Here is a 14,428-nt window from a genome sequence, read left to right on the forward strand (position 1 = left end):
GCTGAATTTGTTCATTTAGCTGCAGCAGCTTAATCAGGCTGGAAGAGCTCCTGAAATCACATTTACAGTTTGTTTCCTGTTCAGCAAGCAGCATGGAAAAATAATACAACCCGGTGAAACGGGAGCGGCCGGCTGGGAGTAACACATAAGCTGTGAAACTGTTTCTTTTTTTTTTTCTTTTAATTATTATTAGTGCTGTCAACATTTAATAATGCATGCAATTAATCTGAAAACTTCAAAATCAATACCAGATAACACAGATTAATCCTAAGTTTCACAGGAAATGAATGTAGAGGAACATTTCTAAATGAATGTTTAAAACAAAATGACTTCCTTTAAAACTTTCCTGAATATAAAAACCTGAAAAATCGAGAATCTGAAAACATGTTGGGCTTGAGACGATAAAACATACTTTGAAAACCATGTGCACAGTGGCAGTTTTTGATAGGGACTTTATGGGCAATTACCCAGGGCAGCATCAGAAAGGAGTGGTGCCCAAGGAGTGGAAAATAAAATCTATCTTATCCATCAGTTGATCCCTGGACAAGCTTGCTGCTGCTTGTATGCATGAGAGATGGAGGACGTTTCCCTGAGTCACTGCTGAGTACTGGGAGACTACCAGTACCAAAAAAAAAAAACTAATTAGATAATTTCTTGTATTTTAATTGGTTGGGCTTCAGCAGAAGGTGGGACTTAACCACACCTCCATGAACAACTACATTCAAGTTTAAAAAGTGAGGCATAATGATTCATGATTAATCACAGAACAAGTGTTTGATCTGATTACATTTTTTAATCAATTGACAACACTTTAGATGTGTATATAAAATCTAGATTTTTTTTTTGCAGGACCCCTGTAACGTTGCGTGACACGGTGTTGCTAACTGAAGTCCCTCTCCTTTATGCCTCTCTCTCTCTCTCGACTTTTCATTATCCTTACAAATCTCCCGGCGTGCCAACAAGCCGCTCCGCTCAGTAAGTGAACAGACGGAGCTCAGGGAGGGGGGGGAGCTCTTGGGTTGGTGTGTGTTCAGAGATTCACATTTTTTATTTATTTTTTTTTTTTTCACATACAGCTGGGGCTCAATTAGTGTCCATTTTTGCTAATTAAGTACACTCTGTCTGAATCAGTGGTGCAAAGACTCGCGTTGTTTGTCAAATCATACGCTGTATCCGGCTTGCTGCCCCTGAGGCAGGCTGGAGGCCCTTTCTACACTACAGCGCTCCCCATATTCCTTCCCTTTCTCCCCCCCTCTCTCCTCTCTTCTCCTTGATGTGTTCAGAGATGAAGAGAGGAAATAAAGAATTCCCTCTGGTTCTTCTGTTGCGAGCGAATATTTTTCTCTCCCCAGTCCTGTTTATACTAAACCCCGCTTCCAAAGAGCGCGACTTTAACAAATGAGGAGCCGGAGCGCGTGTCGGTATTAGTCCCCCTCCGTCCCCTCTTACGTGAGTCTGTTCCCTTTCAGCCGGACCTTTGATCCTGTGTGTGACACTCGTTACCGTGGCGGCATGCTAAAGTGCGGCTAAAGGCATGGCGGAGGAGTTTTCGTGCATATTTCCCTAACAATGTGCGGCGGAGGAAAGCTCGGCGGAGCAGATAAATCCTTAAGTATTTGAAGAAGAGACCCGCAGTCACAGAGATTTACAGTGTGAAAATACCCTCCACTGGTGTCTGAAGTTAACACTTTGTAGTATGATATGTGTTAAATTGCTCTCCCAGAGAGAATCGGCTCCGACGCTGTCAATCTCCACACTCCATCTGCGTACAACGGCATTAATTTCTGGGACGTAACCGCGGTAGGGGTCAGACTTCTCCAGAATGATCTGTCAACCCCTTCATCCCATGTCGCACTCTTATCAATGCCGCACACTTCCCCTCTCTCCACTGTTGCCATGGCTACGGTTTGGCAGGGATGAGCAGTATCAAAAAAAAAAAACTCACTGGAGTTTTAGAGAAGACTCCTCTCCACACTTACCTTTGTTACACGGCTCTAATCCTTCTCTTTTTGATCTTCTTTTGATGGAGACATTAAACTTGAAGGAATTCAGCGTGTACCTCACACACACACACACACACACACACAAAAGCCCGCATGCGGGCTGTTTGACCGGCCGAGGCGGCGATTCTCTGTGGACAGATGCTCCGGTCCGGCTCGGCTGCTCTCTTCGAGCTAACAGATAGCAACCTCATTATCTGCAGTCCACAGATAGGGAATCTCTAGCAGTCAGGAAGCTCGGCTTTCTTCTACTCCAGGCTTTGAAGCTCCGAAAGGGGAGAAAGACACAAAGAAATTCACAAACCCTGCGAAAAACAGGCGCGTTTCATGCCAAATTAAGACGGCAGAAAATGAAAGCTTCGCAAAAATAAATGCTATATTTGAAAAAAAAAAAAAAAAAAAGAGTCTGTAGTCGAAGTTGCCTCAGAAAAACTTCAGGTCTCTGAAGGCGAACAGAAGAGTTTGGCTAACATTGCTGATAATTTGAGAAGCTGCAGCTCCAAATCTGACTTGAGGATATTGTTAAAAATTGCTCATGTATGTAAATATTAACTGCATGACTGTGTGCCAGTGATTAGAAATCAACCAGTAGTTTTATATGTTCTGTTTTATTTCATTGTTTTATTGTATATCTAATTTTGTAATCTGTCAAGGGACTGCAGACGCAAATTAGCTTTCATGCTAACTCACAGCGCATCAAATGGTGAAATTAATGTACATTCTCCCTTCCTGAACAAAGTTTACCACTACTACTACTAATTAGTGCAAATCTAAAGTACTGTGCATCCTTGGAGGGAGTAATTTTACATTCTTGAGGTCAGGAACCAAAACACCAGACATTTAAAGTCGATCCTGATCAAACTGCTCCTGTAGTCGTTTGACATTTGTTGAGAGAGAACAATGGAAAAACCTGCTGTAATAATCACAGGGTCACTGAACGCCTCTGGATTTCCGCTGCAGAGACATTTAACTCGGAGCCTTTTTCACACGGTATTTAAAGTGTACATATAGGGCATTCACACTGACCATGTAAGCCTGGAAGACTCGCTCACTCTGAATGTTTTGCCCTTTTTCGCAAAGCAGGCACAAATATCCTGAGTTTTAATGAAATATGTGGGATGTCCTCTGGTAGCTGTAGTGTTGTCTTCTTCCTATGGCTTCAAGTTAGCAAGCAAACAGACATTTACACACATTACACTTTATAAACCATGCAGCAGGAGGAGACACTACGGAGTGTTTAAACACAAAAGCTTACATGAACAGCAACAAAAATAGATTAAAGAAAAATAAACATATTAGTGGTAATTTTATCTTTTATGTTCACATTTCACCAAACTGCAGCTGGTAGTGATCCCTGTTGTAGGTACAACCTTAGTAGGACTCAAGTTTTCAGGAAAAGTGCTCATAACCTTTTAAAGTTTATCAAATTTCTTACGTTTCAACCACAAACATTGGCCTAGTTTGTCAAGATTTTGCATGATAGACCAGCAAGAAGTTGGAGGAAAACTGTAAAGTGGAAGAAAAATAATACATCATTCTCAGTTTTACTGAATAATCTGAACATTTGACGCCTGCATTTTGTGTTTACTCTGGTTATCTTTGTCTGATTTCAAATTTTGCTTGATCTGGAGCACTTAGGTGTAACACAAAAAACAAAACAAAACTGTAATCCATCAAATGCTTTTTCCTCTTCATTGTATGAGAGCATGTCATTGCTGGTGGAGGTAGATATGGAGGAACCAGTCATCTTGGGTTTGATTCCCGAACTTGTGACCTTTGCTGCATCTCTCCTCCCCTCTTCTTTCTTCGCCCATTTCCTGTTTGACTGGTATTCATGAAGGCTACTGGTGCCAAAATGAAAAATATTGATAATGAAGCGATATTACACTTATGTCAAAAACAAAACAAAACGTAATTATGGTGTTCCTATTAAATAAGAAACACAATGAAAACCACTCATTAAAAACATGCTGCACCATCGTACTCCTACTTCTTCCTGTTGTCTTCTTTGTGGTTTCCTCCAGTAGTATCAACCGGTTGTTGATCACATGACTTATGACGCGAAAAGTGTTTCCAGTGCAGTTTTGCAAAATATACACATTTCGATACAGCTGAAAAAATATCTCATCTTAGTTTTTTAATCTTTTTTTTTAAATTGGCATGTTTCCATTAAGTAAATTGTTTGTTGTAATTCCAGTTTTCTCAACTGTATGGTGAATGGAGCAACAGTTTGTGTTTTGGATTTATTTCTTTCTGTTTACACTTTATACTAGGTTCTGTTTTCATTTCCCCTTTTTTCCATTCTTTGTTTATTTTTCATCTCTGTCTTCTTGCTCCCCTTCCCAGCTATTAATCATTTCCCTATTTCCCCTACCTGCTCCTTTCCTCTGCTGCATCCACTTACCTGTAATTAGCTCTTCTGGTTCCTTTTTCCACTTCCATCGCTCCCTCAGTATTGAAGCCCTTCAGGTTCTAGCAGTTTCCTCTATTATATTCCCAACATTTCCCTTTTGCCCTTTTGTTGTTTTCTCTGCTTGTCTCCTGGTCTTTGTCCTGCTGTAAGTCTTTTTTCATTTACTTAACTCATTAAAGAGTCTTTGGTCGTGTCTAGTGTCTTCCACTCTTACTCACCATGACACAAAGTCTGACAAATACCCTGCAAATCCATGAGCTGGAAATGTCAAAGTTGGGTTTTCTTCAGAGGTTATGAGTTAAAAGTGGTATTAATAGATCGATGGGCCCGTAAAATTAACTTAAAAGTCTTTGAATGTTTGGGATAATGTAAAGTACAAACGATATGCACACATATTGTGAAAACAGCTTAGGCTTAAAGCTTCTTAAATCTCTGGTAAGTCTCTCACTGCTGCATTCATCTCAAGTGAAGACATCAATCTCAAACACAGTTTAAGTCTCAACAAAACTGTTAGCTAGCTCGGCGACTCCCATTCATTATGCAATCGATCAATATGTTCCCATTATTGGAGACAACATAAAGCAGTTATCCTCCCCTGGTGGCCTCTGAGCCGAATTCAGCCCAGGAGAGCCGCCGCAAAGCGCAGCTTCTTTTAGAAATGACCCACAATCTCATACAGGAAGGAATCACTAAGCAGCAGATGGCAACGGCTGAGTTTATATCAGCTAATTTTTTTAAAAGATAAAATGTCTAATGTAGCTCAGGAAGGGTCAGAACTAGCACTACTTTAGCCAATCACAGGAGTTAAGTCAGCAGGGAGGAGAATATCTGTTTGTGGACACTTGGAAGAATCTGTGCTTGAAATGTGACTCACTAAGAAAAGTTACATCAGCAGTCGGCTAAGCTAATGTGTTCTGTTGACAACTGTTTAAATAGTTCCTGAATTATGTTAATTGTGCTGTAAAGATGCAACAAAATGTTTTTTTTTTTTAAGAATAATATATTTCAGTTATTTGTTTCATGCATCCCAGTTGTCTTGCTCCTAATATTGATCTTGGCTATTTTGATATTTCGCATTTCAGATTCTCAGATTCTCCTATTTTGGTATTTTAGACTTTCCTTTTTTCGTATTAAACATTTATGGTTATTCACAATCAGAACTTAACAATAAAAACAGAAAACACAGAAAAAGACACCAGGCTGACCAGATGACACATTCCACCTGTAAGGTGATGTCATCTGGGAATGACCAGCACATCTAACTTGACTAAGTTAGATGGCTCAGAAACCTCTGCTTCTAAATAAAACAAGCACTAAATGACCAAGAGCTGTTTTTGACATGCATCTTTGAGAGTACAATGCAAAATGTCCACGAGTCACATGATCAACAACCGGATGTTACTACTTACAGAAAAAGATGATAAGGAGCAGCAGGAGGGATGGCACCTCATGTTTTTTAGTAACTTATGACGTGAACAAACTTATCCCATGTGTGACCTTAATTGTGTTTCTTAAGTAATGGAATCACAATTGCGAAATTGTGCTTTTTCCAGCATTAGTGGAATATCAAAACACAAGATTTACACACATTTGAAGTGGAACGCAGCTACTGAGGCAAATGGAGGTAAGTCAAAGGGGATGAATGCAATCAGTTATTTTATGTTTAGTATATTAATTTAATTGTCATTATTTTGTAGAAATCACTTTGTAACAATTTTTTGTCAAAAAAGCCAAATTTTGTTGATCTCAATTAACTTGGAAAAGTAATAACGAGGCTAAAACATCCCAGGAGGGGACTCCCTGTTTGTGTTGCCACCGTTAGCATCAATAACGCTGAATAGCATTACGTGTGCCAGAGTTGTGTTTTTGGTGGCCCTGTAAATCTTGACAGGGAACCTACAACAGAGCTCTTCCCTGGAGAGAAAACCATCATTAATACACCTGGGGATTTCCTGTGTTGGTGAGTCAAAATGTACACAATAAAAAATTTATTGGACAGCCTGCTGCCAGGACTGAGTGTCATACTGCCTTCCTGCTGCTGAGGGATTCACTCGCAAGTAAGCGAACACCAACGGCTAGGGTCAAACAAACCAGCAACAAAAGAGTCAAAAACATTTTCACCTTTTTTGCCACACTCAGAGGAGTTTCCAACCCCTCACTGGCTGAACAAACGGGCTCCGTTGTGTGCAATATGTACCTTTAACATCTTTCTTCATTCATAAAAATGTTAAAAGCACAGAAGCAAAACATTCTTTTTTCATGTACAGTTCTTCACTATTTTTCATTTTGTTCTCCTCATAGTGAACTTTTGACTCACACTTGCGTGTTATTGCCAGAAAGATTTACATTGGGGTCACCATGGTGAAGGAGCTGCCAGCCATCAGTCAGCAGGTCACTGGTTTTAACCCCAGCTGGGGCTCACTGAAGCACCTGAAAGTTATGTCAGTCCCCTGCTGCTGGCTCTTTACTGCCATTTTTTTCCACATAGATAAAACTCAGAGAAATGCTATTCTCTATGTGCCATAAAAAAATATGTGATACATTTTGATGCTGTTTACTTTAAAATTTAATGGGAAATAGCAGCTTTTTGAAATAAAGCAGATTATATCAAATTTAAAGTATTAAGTGTGGGAGCAAATGTGTGATCTCCAAGCACTAGTCTTCCCATTGTTAGAGGTGATAACCTGGGTTATAACCTAGTCAAGTCAAGATTTTTCTAGTGCAGAGTAAACCAAATCTTTGGTGTCTTAAATAGAATTGTTAAAAAGTGAATAGTTAAAACATAGCTTACCTGTGGTTAATTTTGTCCTTAATTTACCAGTGAAAATTGAAAGTCTTTTTTTGTACAATATATTTTCCTTTTTGCCACTGAAATGTTTCATCTTTTAAACAGATATCTCAGAACTTTAGTGTCTGCGCTCCAATAAATTCCATGATTGGAGCAACTTTCAAAAATAAAAAAGCTCAGTACACTAACGTTAGTATCGACCATCAGCTTAGTAAAAACCCTAGTTCAAGATCAACGTGCCTGATTTTAAAACTGTTGACCTGTCGTGTATTATACTGTTTAGTCAGTATGAAAATAGTTAAATTTTTTATTTTTATTCATTCCTTTTCTCTGTTTGCAGAATGTGTTAATGTTTCTTGAACAAGTCGTTGTTGAAAATAAGAATTTATTCTCAACCAATGTACCTGGTTAAATAAAGGTTAAGTAAATTAAAAAAATGTAAAGAAAAAAAAAATTCTATTTCAGTCAGGGTGTCCTCCAATGTGTTTATAAACCTGGCGGGCCACCAGGCTTTACTTGCTGCCCACCAGGCTAAATGTTGTTTGTACAGCAGTAACAGATAGCACAGACACTTTGGTGTCCGGCGAAATGGTTGGAAGCACAATGGTAACATAGTGTAGTCAGTATATGAACACATAGGTAGTATGAGGTCAGGCTTCTTTATTTCATTGACCAGAACTCTTTGACCACTTCCTGTCTACATGCTTACAGCTTCAGTGAATTAAGTGACAAGTCATGGATACAGGATCAGAAATTTTGGACACTTTAATGAGGATGAAGTTGCAAAAAAAAAATGTAGATTTCAAGATGTATTTGGATTTAGTTTTTATGTTTGCCCTTTAAGACTATAGTTGGTGCATAATTAATTAGTGATATTTTCAAATCTCCTGTCAACTTTAAACATGTTTTAACTCAGAAGCACAGAATGCTGATGGATGACTGCCGTAGCGTCTCTACCACCAGGATTAGCAGGTTTTCTGACTGATGCATTACTGCTGGTCTGTTACATAAAATTCCAATAAATTGAATGTGAAAAAGGTATGAAGCATTTTGCTAGGTTCTCTTCAGTCTGTTTAGAGTCTGGTAGAAGGTTATTTTCCAGTTCTCTTACTTCAGAGTTATTTCCTGTTATTTTACTGAATTTCACTATGAATCTGCTTTTTACGTTCTGCCTTTCCAGCTCCCTGATTGACCAAACACATTAGAGACCAGCCTGTCAGGATGTAGGATCCTATGCTCTCTTTGCTCACTGCCAGATTGTTCCTGCGGATCCCATCGGCTTGTTTGTCTTGTTTTGTTGTTTTTTTTAGTTCATCTTGTACTCTTTACCTTATTTGAACTTCAGAACCTTCCATGAGTAAATCTCGTCTTGGAAGTGGCTTTGTTTTCTGTTCGGGTAGTGAAAGTTTATTTTTGGGTCCCTACCTTCCTGCCTCCGGCCTCCGAAACACTGCAGTGGCAGTGTCAAGATAAACATTTAGGTCTTTATGTGTGTCCTCTGAGACAGGGTAAGGAAGTGATGAGAGGAAGTGTGTGTCTGCACACCATAAATATTTCCTCACTTTCACTCCTTTCTTTCACCCTTATGCCCTGTAGGCCTGTTTGAGATGCATCAATAAAACTGACGGATGGCTGTAAAAAAGTATTTGCCCTCTTAGAGATTTCTCGTGGTTTGACTTTGTTGTCATATTTGGATGCTTTAGATCATCAAACACATTTTAAAGGAGCAGCATTATGTATTTTCCACTACATTTTATAGCAGTCAAGTAACTATGTTGACTTCAGTTATAAAAATGCTCTATATATCAAATATGAAATTTGACTTCATAATTTAACGCCTTGAAATTGGGTGTCTTTCTCTTTAAGAAACTCCTGCTCTTTCTGAAACTTCGCCTTCAGGAAGTCATCAAAACATGGCTCCTCTATTAACCCTTTAATAACATTTTTACCAGCATTGCACTGAGAAGTAGCTCTTATAAAGAACTCAACAGATGCTCAGTTCCACTAATTGCAGCTGGCTAGTCTGAAGGAGCAGATTATGGCAGTTGCTGGGGAGGGCTGCTCTGTGGAAACCGTAGTGCCAAAGAGGAGCTGCACCTTGAAGGTGAGGCTAGGTCCACCCAGGCGTGTTGACGGTACGTATGGCTGCTATCAACGGAAAGTAGAGGCTGCAAGCTAGCCTGGACCACACATCTCAGAAAACGGAGATTTTTCAGGAGAGAGGTGTGATTGTTCTGTCATGTCCGCTGGTATTGATGATGTTACAGGCCGTCCAGAGACATAGAGAAAAAAATGCAACTCTAAGGCACACCAACGGTAGAAACAGCTTTTCAGTCATGCGAGGTAAATCTTTGCCATGTCAGAACAAATGTGTTTCCATCCCCTCTTAAGCACGTCAACTCTTTTTCGGAAAAGCTGAAAACCACCTCAGACAAAAGTAAAATCTGTTTGAATGTTATCGTTTCAAGGCAGACTAATTTAAAAAAAAACAAACTTAAACGTGGATGGTTACTGAAGTTTGAGTCCCAAAACCTCAGGAATATCTTTGTAATACTTACCAGACTGATAGAAATCAGTGACTTTGTTCCCACTTATTGTTATATTTTTGCTGATCAGACCAAGTATTTTGAGTTTTTAACCTTCGTCATGTTGTCAGTAGAGTTCTATTTAAGTGATTTCTTAAGTCTAGAGATTGCGCAGTAAGGACTCAGTAGCTGCGTTTCAGTTACAAATTTAGTTGATATCCCACTAATGTCAAAAAAAAATTAATTTCGCAATTGCAGTGTTTCCATTAAACACGAAATACAGTTAAAACCACATGAACATATTTGTAAGTTGTTTAAAAACATGCCAGGCCATCATCCTCCAACCACTTCCTGTCATCTTCTTCGTCGTTTTTGCCAGTAGTAGCATCAAGTTTTTGATCAGGACTCGTACGATGGGACAAAAAGGGTTTCCATTGAGTTTAACGTTTTTTTTTGTTTGTTTTTTTTTGCAATTTTGATAAGCGCAATTTTAGAGTCAGTGGAATCGTAGCTATGGTGACTGGTAGAGTTTAGATAAGGTTTTGTAAATATTTTGTATATTTCAAAAAGGGGCAATAACTTTTTAAAATCAAAGTCAGGTTGGGTTAGGAGGTTATTTTCCTCTTAAGAAATGAAATCAAAATTCAAAATTTCAAAACTTTTCCAATTTCTTTGCTGATGGAATTTGATCACCTGAACTTTAAGTGAAGGGAAAACACTTCCTCACAGAAGTGTAATTGCTTTTAAAGCCAAAGCATTCCAGCTTTTTGCTGCCATCAGAGCCTCTTTTTTTTTTCTCCCCTGAACTGACGAGGCAAGCGCACTCGACTGACTGATCTAAATCACAGCAACGCATTAGAGCCAGATCCATTTTAACAAATTCCCTTCTACCTGTCGCATTAACCATAATGACTGGCAGTTAATATTGAGGGGCACGATGTACCTGGACACAGACGGCAGACATGCAGCAAAGCTTTTAATAAGATTTGCTTTTGAATGCTTCATCATGCTTTGACATGCTTTGTGTGGCTACTTGTCAGCCGTGGATGCAAGAAGTCGCCTCGCTGTGAGTGTGCGGGAGTTTATATGGGCTGCATGATGAATAGCTAGTGTCAGGTGTTACCATGGGGATGATTACTTGAAAGCAGCCAAGGCAGTATAAGCATTTGGGATTTCTAGCCAAGCCATCAAATGCTTGGCAGGCCATTTATTTTGAATATACAGGTAGTTTCGGGCGATGAGAATCAGCCTTTGTAAAGCGTGTGTGTGTGTGGGTGTGTGTTTGTCCGTGTGTGTGCGTGTGTGAGTCGGTGCAACATAGACAAAAGAAAATCACGGCGAATTTCTGTCAAACAGCCATTTCACATTTAATTACAAAGCAGCGGTGACACACATCGGCGTCGCCATCAGCTTCCGTAGAACTCCGGTAAAAAGGACCAGACAGATCTTGGCTCCAACGGCGAGGAAGCTTTTTATTGTTTTGTTTTCCGTGTCTATCATCATTTTCTCGTCGAACGCGTAGAAGGAGGGGTCCCCCCCACTGAAGCGGAGCCAGTCGGCCTTCTCGGTCACGGCCTTGTTGCCGATGCGTCCCACAGGCCATAACAAAAGCGGCGCCAAAAGCAACCTCTCCGAACTTTGACTGGCAGCTCGGTGGAGCGATGTGCGCCGATGCTCGCTCTGCGGAGATTTTTCGTTAGGATAGGAGTTTTCCACGTAGGATTCGCCGATCCCTTTGGTCTTTTTGCCTTTTCTTTTCTTCACCAATTTGGGACATCTGCTTTAAAACCACAGCACACCCCCACAAGGTTTACTGAAAAGTCTTTCTCTTCCTGCCTCTCTCCAACCGTGCCCTTTCCCCCCTCCATCGGGGAGGATTTGCGATTCAAACCGGGTTGAGGGACCTAAACCCCTCTATCTCATCGGCAAACATACAAACGCATAATCTGCTCTTTCTTTCCGCTCCATTCTCATGCATGCTAATGATCTCTGTTGGCCCCTCTTTTCACACAGCGCCGGAGCTTTGAAACCCACCCTGGCAGTCAGATGTGGTCTTTCACAAGCCGTATCACGCTACATTTTCATCCATTCTAGTGTACAAAGGACAGTGTTCCCTCTGATGTTTCACCTCCTGGCAGATCGGCGGTGTCGTCACGGCCTCCTTGTCAAACACGAACAACGCAGCTGTGAAATCTCCCAGCTTCACCTTGTCAGAGCCCGACTATTATCAGAAGGACGCTCTGGGAAAATCGAGGTGGCAACTAAAGTGTCCTGTCACTGCATGGAAACTAAAAACAGCCAGGCTGTGTTGAATGAGGCTAGCGAAGCCTCTAAGCTCGGTAAATACCGCGGCAGATACATCTGTGTCATCCAAACAAAGAAAACACTGTGGAGCGCTGAAGTGTTTATGAGATTGATTAGAGAGATCCTCAGTTTCAAGATAGGATAGTTTTTTTTTTCTCGTTTTTTTTTTATTACCTTCAACACCTTCCTCACAATGAATTTTTAGGGAATTTTATGTGTTTGTCCATAGAAGGGCGTCTGAAGCTGCGTTTCCAATAACCATAGAATTGTACAAATTTAAACTACAAAAATAATTTTTTTGTAGTTTACATTTCTTTAAGCAAAATAATAATTTTGCTTAAAGAAATGCGCCAGTTTCGATAAAACTCGTGTTTTTTGATAAAGGCTGTATCAGCCTTATCAAAATCAATGTATTTTGTAAAACTGCAATGGAAACACATATTTTGCACGTGATCAACAACCAAGATGCCACTACTGGTGGAAATGCTGAAGGAAGCAGTAGGGGGATGATGGTTTGTTTTTGTTTTGTTTTTTGGACAATGTGCAGGTGGCTCTCACATCTTTGCACACTTCATAAAATGTTGTGTCATTCTAACATGTTGAATCCATTGCTCTTCTGTAAAATCACTCAGTACAATTTCCTCAAAATGCCGCACACATAGTCGCTCCCAAGTAGGCAGAGTTTGGCACCGACGTCTCCTCTGATTGGATGTAGATGATAAGCATTAGCGCCATGACTGAATTGTGATTATAATCTCATGTAACCGTTTACCTCCGTCGCTGCAATGATTTGTAATGACTTATTGCATAAACAAGCTTATTCACGTGCGATTTTACCTTAATTTCTTATTTAATGGAAACAGCAACATTTTTGAAATTGTTTGTTTTACATTAGTGAAGTATTAACAAAGATTTGCGCACATTTGTACCGGAAACGCAGCTAATGTGAAGTGAAAGAAAAAGAATGCATGATTTTAGTATGCATTCTTAATAGTCTTTAGTCCCCTTTACTCTGATACCCCTAAGTATCAACATAGTTCTGGTTCTGGTGAAGGAGAGTCATGAGAAGTCCGGTTTCCAGTTGGCTTCAAACCCAACATGGGGAGAAAGGATCTCCATTAAGATAAAACCAAAATGGAACATTCTCAAAATCCTCAAGCAAATACAAAGTTTCTCAAATGCCTATTTACTTGCAGAGCAATGAAAGAGTGAAACTGTACCATTAACTCTGAGTAAAGCTGAACATAAGTCAGTTTTTAAATAGACAACTTCTTGAAATTGGGCCTCTGCCTCTTTAAAAATGAAACTCCACCTTCAGGAATCATCACATCATCATTCCTCTAACCCTTTGCACTGAGAAGTAGCTCATATAATGAGATTAGTTCCACCAGGTGTTGCTAATTGCTGCTGGCTAGTCTGAAGGAGCTGAATGGGAGAGGGCTGCTCCATAATGTAGAAGCTCAGAAGCTTGGAAACTGTTACATACTGCAGCTTCACTTTTGATTGAGAATTTATGGCAAGACATCAAAGATATTGTTTGCCACCATCTGGTTGATCTGGAACTGTTTTGCAAAAGTTTGGAAGCATTTTTAATCTCTGGGTTTGGCTTTAGTCAATAATTCTACAAAACACTGACTCAAGAGTGGAGAATATAAACTAATTCTGCACTTTAGATTTTTATCCTTAAAAAAAAAAAAAAAAAAATGGGTTAAATCCCAACACAATACATTAAAGGTTTTATTATGTGATGTGATAAAACATGACCGAGTTTACGTATAGAGGGAGTGTGAATACTTTTGGAAGCTGCCGTTACCAGGACGACAGCTGACATTGCTGTCCTGCTGTCGGAGCTCACGCTGACAGAACAAGCTCTGGTCCGATAAGGCTTGTCCAATTTTTGTGTGTGGATTTAGGCCAGCGCTGGATCATGTGTGGTGACCTAAAAAGGGCAAAGATAAAGGCTTGGCCCGACTCCGTGCGTCGTGCGATGCCAGGTTAGCGTGCCAGTTCTGGCCTGTCGCTGAGCCCACACTTCCTCTGGCCTGCTTGACCCAGACACAAGCGTCACGGTTACCTTGACGAGTGAGACTCTATGTTGTCACTAATTACATTTTTTAAATGGCTTTCTAGAGAAACCTGAGGGTTATTTATAATGTGATTCGTATTTGATGCGCTCTTCGTTGCGAGAAAAAGGGGGGAGGGGGAAGAGAGAAATGCTTTAGCAACGTTTTGCTGCCATCCTCTTCCACTTTTTGCTTAGCTTGCTCTTTTCCTCCTGTCTGAAGCCAGTGAACCATAGAGCCCAACGAACCCAGAGACAGCTACTGTCAGGATTTTCTTCATTCCCAACTCCGGCTGTGAGACTGTAAACTCGACCACTTGTGTCATCCAATTCATC

This window comes from Poecilia formosa, unplaced genomic scaffold (assembly GCF_000485575.1).
Source record: "Poecilia formosa unplaced genomic scaffold, Poecilia_formosa-5.1.2 Scaffold67, whole genome shotgun sequence".
Taxonomy (NCBI): domain Eukaryota; kingdom Metazoa; phylum Chordata; class Actinopteri; order Cyprinodontiformes; family Poeciliidae; genus Poecilia; species Poecilia formosa.